This window comes from Oncorhynchus clarkii, chromosome 7 (genome assembly GCF_045791955.1).
Source record: "Oncorhynchus clarkii lewisi isolate Uvic-CL-2024 chromosome 7, UVic_Ocla_1.0, whole genome shotgun sequence".
NCBI lineage: Eukaryota > Metazoa > Chordata > Actinopteri > Salmoniformes > Salmonidae > Oncorhynchus > Oncorhynchus clarkii.
This window is the reverse complement of record NC_092153.1, coordinates 48,338,108-48,344,107: the sequence shown is the minus strand read 5'-3', so window position 1 is coordinate 48,344,107 and position 6,000 is coordinate 48,338,108. Positions and strand designations below refer to the sequence as shown.

At 42.3% G+C, this 6,000-nt stretch overlaps 1 protein-coding gene across 17 annotated transcripts in view; it reads right to left on the bottom strand.

Moving 5' to 3' along the window:
* Positions 1 to 6,000, bottom strand: part of LOC139413408 (membrane associated guanylate kinase, WW and PDZ domain containing 1b) — a 203,514-nt gene that overhangs the window by 56,674 nt on the left and 140,840 nt on the right. The gene's annotated exons all lie outside the window — the stretch shown is intronic.

Below are 6,000 nucleotides of genomic sequence, written 5' to 3'. Positions count from 1 at the left end.
TGGAGAAAGTCTCAGTCTTAAATAATTTCCCACACACAGTCTTTCTGTATTTAGTTTTCATGCTAGTGAGGGCCGAGAATCCACTCTCACATAGGTATGTGGTTGCAGAGGGCATCAGTGTCTTAACAGCGCGATTTACAGTGTACCCATGTGACGTCGGGAGAAACTGCTTGCAAGCGCGTTACCACTCCACCATGTCTCCCTGTCATTTTTCTTGCCCCATCAGTACAGACACCAACATGAGCAGCAGCTACGTTTGGCTACATACGGACCGTTAGTGGAATTCCCACGAGAGAGTAACGGTTAATGTGATTGGATGTTAATTATATGACTAGGCTACCTGTATTTGACATTGTGTTGTTATTTCGCTGAACACTAGATGGTTGAATTACATTTTTGGCAGTGGCTACTCAGGCGGGGGAAAAAATGGAGATGTGACATTAAAAAAAACATTTTATTCACATTTTTATTTGGCGTACCCACGTATGGGAATACCTGGTGTAAAGTCAGTGTTAAACGGCTCTATGATACATTGCTGACGAGATTATGGAACCCCGCCACGATAATTGATGACAGAGCCAGTCAAACTCATCTCCTGCCCACTATCTCGCTCTTTTTGCTCTCATTCCATCTTTCCCTCTCCATTACTAAAGAGATGCTGTTAACCTACTGCTACGCCAAAGATATTCTGCTTGACCCAACAAGGATCGAGGTAACGCTTTGTCATGGTGGATGAATTAGAATACACTTATTTTCAAGAAATCTCATCAACAGAAAGAAAAAAAAATCTGTCTACAATGTTGCTTTACTACAAGCACTGTGATGTCTGAACAAAGATGGCCGCCCACGAGGTAGCAGCTCCTTCTACCTAAACAGTGGAGGGAGAACCAGTCACCAAATCTCTCCTGCTTGTTCCTTCTCTTCAGTATGGGAACAACAGCCTCCTCACTCCAGTGAGCTGATGAGAATATGGCTGCTGGTAAAAATAGCCCAGGGAGTTGGGAGGAGAAGCTGGGAGATGATCTTGCCACAGCGGCCATTTCAAATGACAGCTAAGATAAATCAGAGATGTGACGATAACTCACACACACCAGTTCCATAGTCTCAATCACTTCTTCAATATCCTCTCCCCTGTAGCCACAGCTGTGACTTACAGGAGATGTCACATAATGGGATTGCTCCTCTGTAAATTGTGTTCAATGTAACTTGTGTACGACGTCACTGTGGTCGGCGATTCACATCTCCTCCACCCTCAGTGCAAACTAACTCATCTTTCTTCTAGTGAGGGAAAATCGATGCGTGAGACAAACCCTCAAACAAAGGCTGAACTCTATCAGAGGAACCCCATGGAGACAGTACATATGTAGTGTTGACCTTGGTGGAGGCTTCACCCAGGATGACTGTTCTGCTACCAAAGCAGACTCAGTAGTGCTGTTGACTCATCCCGCCAATCACACGGCTCCACTCAGAGACAAACAGGAAGTGTGAGTTGTGACCCGTATTTCCAGGCCAGAATAGCCAGCCTCTCAGCCAGATGATTAGAACACTGTCATTCCTATCGAGTTAATTAATTCCCTGTACCACACACAAGCCCCATTGATGTCTGCTGTGGAAGAGAAAGTCCTTCAAAGCTCCTCAGAGAATCGCTTTAACGAGTAAAACGACAGCACAGACCTCTTCTGTTCCAGCCTGACCTCACAAACCCGGAGGAACACTGGAGAGAGGCCCAAACTAACCTTTACACAGTTAGCATAAACCACCAATCAACACACAATAAGCCCTTTGAGATTTGATGCAAGCAATAGCCTAACGTTAACGCATGGCTAGAGGGATTGTTGAGAATCATCAGTGCGGTAATATCATTAGTAATACAGCTTGATTGATGATAAGGCTTTAAATACTGAGAAGCTGTCCACTCTAATGCTCTATTTACCATGGTAACAGTTATTTATATACTACAACATTAGCATATTGTATTAAGCATAATGCAGACATGCATTTCCACACAAACAATGTACACTGATTAACATTGTGTGTATGGAGTAGGGCAGTGAATGTTGCAGGCTTACATTGCATGCAGTGAGACATTTTCTGCTGGTAAGGACAACCCTGGAATGACAATCACTCATAAACCAGCCTCAGTCTCCACTGACATTGAGAGCTTAATTTACTCATACTCCAGTTGATAGCATTTTCCATATGATTCTGATTGCTCTGGATGCCAGAAAAGTGACAATGTGAAGTTTTGGCACAGGACTGGCCAACTAGGGAAAAAGTAATACTGCAATATTGTCTAAAATAATACCCTAATACGTGACTGTATGTGTGCGCACCATACCGTGCTCCTTTTTCCACCGGTGAAAAGCCCAGTCACCCATACACGGACCCCTAGCCCACCCCCAGACTGTGCCACCGGTGGAAACAGGAGCACAGCATGATGGGGCGCACACAGGCCTGTAACGCTCCAAAGGTTAACAGAGGAAACACTTATCATCACAATCAGCAGCTGTTCATCCACTCACATCTGTAGCTTCCCCATTGCTAAGGGGAGGGGTGTGGCCGCCAAATGGCATGGTCCAGGGCCAAACAAGGAAAAACAAATCACCTAATGGGCTTTAAAAAGCAACATCCCCCCAGAAATTCACACACACATCACACACACACCACACACACGTGTCCTTTCTTAATTGCATTATTTTACTTTAGATGTGTGTGTTTTGCTGTGTATTGTTAGATATGCTAGATATGTGTATGTGACCAAATATAATTAGATTTACAGTGGGGCAAAAAAGTATTTAGTCAGCCACCAATTGTGCAAGTTCTCCCACTTAAAAAGATGAGGCCTGTAATTTTCATCATAGGTACACTTCAACTATGACAGACAAAATGAGAAAAAAAATTCAGAAAATCACATTGTAGGATTTTTTATGAATTTATTTGCAAATTATGGTGGAAAATAAGTATTTGGTCACCTACAAACAAGCAAGATTTCTGGCTCTCACAGACCTGTAACTTATTCTTTAAGAGGCTCCTCTGTTTGAAGAAATCAACTGTGGGAGCAATTATTAGGAAATGGAAGACATACAAGACCACTGATAATCTCCCTCGATCTGGGGCTCCACGCAAGATCTCACCCCGTTGGGTCAAAATGATCACAAGAACGGTGAGCAAAAATCCCAGAACCACACGGGGGGACCTAGTGAATGACCTGCAGAGAGCTGGGAGCAAAGTAACAAAGCCTACCATCAGTAACACACTACGCCGCCAGGGACTCAAATCCTGCAGTGCCAGACGTGTACCCCTGCTTAAGCCAGTACATGTCCAGGCCCGTCTGAAGTTTGATAGAGAGCATTTTTATGATCCAGAAGAAGATTGGGAGAATGTCATATGGTCAGATGAAACCAAAATATAACTTTTTGGTAAAAACTCAACTCGTCGTGTTTGGAGGACAAAGAATGCTGAGTTGCATCCAAAGAACACCATACCTACTGTGAAGCATGGGGGTGGAAACATCATGCTTTGGGGCTGTTTTTCTGCAAAGGGACCAGGACGACTGATCTGTGTAAAGGAAAGAATGAATGGGGCCATGTATCGTGAGATTTTGAGTGAAAACCTCCTTCCATCAGCAAGGGCATTGAAGATGAAACGTAGCTGGGTCTTTCAGCACGACAATGATCCCAAACACACCGCCCGGGCAACGAAGGAGTGGCTTCGTAAGAAGCATTTCAAGGTCCTGGAGTGGCCTAGCCAGTCTCCAGATCTCAACCCCATAGAAAATCTCTGGAGGGAGTTGAAAGTCTGTGTTGCCCAGCAACAGCCCCAAAACATCACTGCTCTAGAGGAGATCTGCATGGAGGGATGGGCCAAAATACCAGCAACACTGTGTGAAAACCTTGTGAAGACTTACAGAAAACGTTTGACCTCGGTTATTGCCAACAAAGGGTATATAACAAAGTATTGACCAAATACTTTTTTTCCACCACAATTTGCAAATACATTTTTTCTCATTTTGTCTGTCATATTGAAGTGTACCTATGATGAAAATTACAGGCCTCTCTCATCTTTTTAAGTGGGAGAACTTGCACAATTGGTGGCTGACTAAATACTTTTTTGCCCCACTGTATCACTGTGAAAGGCTGGATCCCTCTGCTGTTCAGCATCAGTATCCTGGCCTGGTATAATCCTCCCCATAGCCAGTGACCTGACCACAACCCCATGTCACTGCTCCCAACATACACAATCATCCCTGAACAGCTAGCCTCATTAACCTATTATCAACCCCAAAATAGTGGTAAAGTTTCAAAATCAATATGTCATCCCTTGGCCTGCACGCATCACTCCAGTTATCATGAGCTGGGTGCTATGAAGGTGACATCACCATGACACCTTAACCACAATGGATACATGCCATCACTAACCTCAGCTAGCTACCTCACAGACAATCAATTATCTACAGCAGGGGTCTCTAACCTTTTCTAGCGTGAGAGCTAATTTAAAAAAATAAACGTTATGAGCACTATATTTTCTGTCAACATATCTGGTAAAACAATGGTTAATAAACAACTCTAAGGGGGACCCTATGAAATCCATGATTTTTTTATACTAAATAAAGTTTTACATTTTCCCAAATAGTTTTTTCCTGGTTTTAGATATTTGTTTCGTTTTTCACTCTCAATTACAATTCTTCATTAGAGAAACAACATTAGATGTTCTGAGTCACATCTGAATTCAAACACACCTCCAGGCTGGTTAAGGGCTATTTGACCAAGAATGAGAGTGATGGAATGATGCATCAGATGACCTGGCCTCCACAATCAATCCTCAAACCAACTGAGATGGTTGGGAAGAGTAGGACCGCAGAGGGAAGGAAAATCAGCAAGTGCTCAGCATATGTGGGAACTCCTTCAAGACTGTTTGAAAAGCATTCCAGGTGAAGCTGGTTGAAGGGTTTTTCTTTCTTTTTACTATTTTGTACATTGTAGAATAATTGTGTAGACATCAAAACTATTAAATAACACATACTGTATGGAATCATATAGTAACCAACAACAAAAAGTGTTAAACAAATCAGGTAAGCAGTTCACATTTAACCCTTTCATGTGTGAGTTCCAAATATCTCTAACGGTCACCCCAGAACATTCTCTCCATTCCAGAATGCGATTGTTACGGAACAGTACTGCCACCAAACCAAGGCAAGCAGCCTGTTTTTATCTATAGGCTGTTTTCAACTTGTCAATTTAAATTATTTTCTAACAAGTTTTTATTTCCTAAGAACAAACAGTTTGAATTCAGGTGTGTTCTGCCTCATTCATTCACATAAAAAGTAATTGTTACTTTTGCGGAAATTTAGTTTTTAAGACATTTCTGACCCGGACAAAATTCCCCAAGCACTTTGATAGTGTTTGTGCGGTTCAAGTCTGCAGACATTTGCGCATGTCCCGTCAGAACAGGATCTGCACACACCTGTTCACATTTTCCGTCTGTTGCCCGCATTCGGAAATGTGTGCGTTTCTATCAAAGTAAGTGCCTTATTACATTATAATAGTTTCTGTAGGTAGTTTCTACTGTAGCTCACTGTATGTATGGAGCATAATATATTTGTGTATATTCCTTATAGCCGCAGACACGCAAGGTAATGTTACTCATTTCATAACCTTTATGGTGTTATATTAAATCGTGCTTATGTAGCTAGCTACATTATTCTATTAGCTCTCTAAAACAATGCTAATTGCGTCAGATATGTATTAGCTTGTGTTGTATTTTGAAGCTACGCTGTCCTTATGACTCCCAAGTGGCGCAGCGGTCTATGGCACAGTATATTAGTGCTATAGGCGTCACTACAGACACCCTGGTTCAAATCCAGGCTGCGTTTCTATCAAAGTAAGTGCCTTATTAAGTTAATAGTTCTGTATGTGATTTGCATGTGAACTGTACGTCCAATTACAAAAAAATCCTTGTTCAGTAATCATCTCACATGTTACTTGGCGGTGAACTATGTGG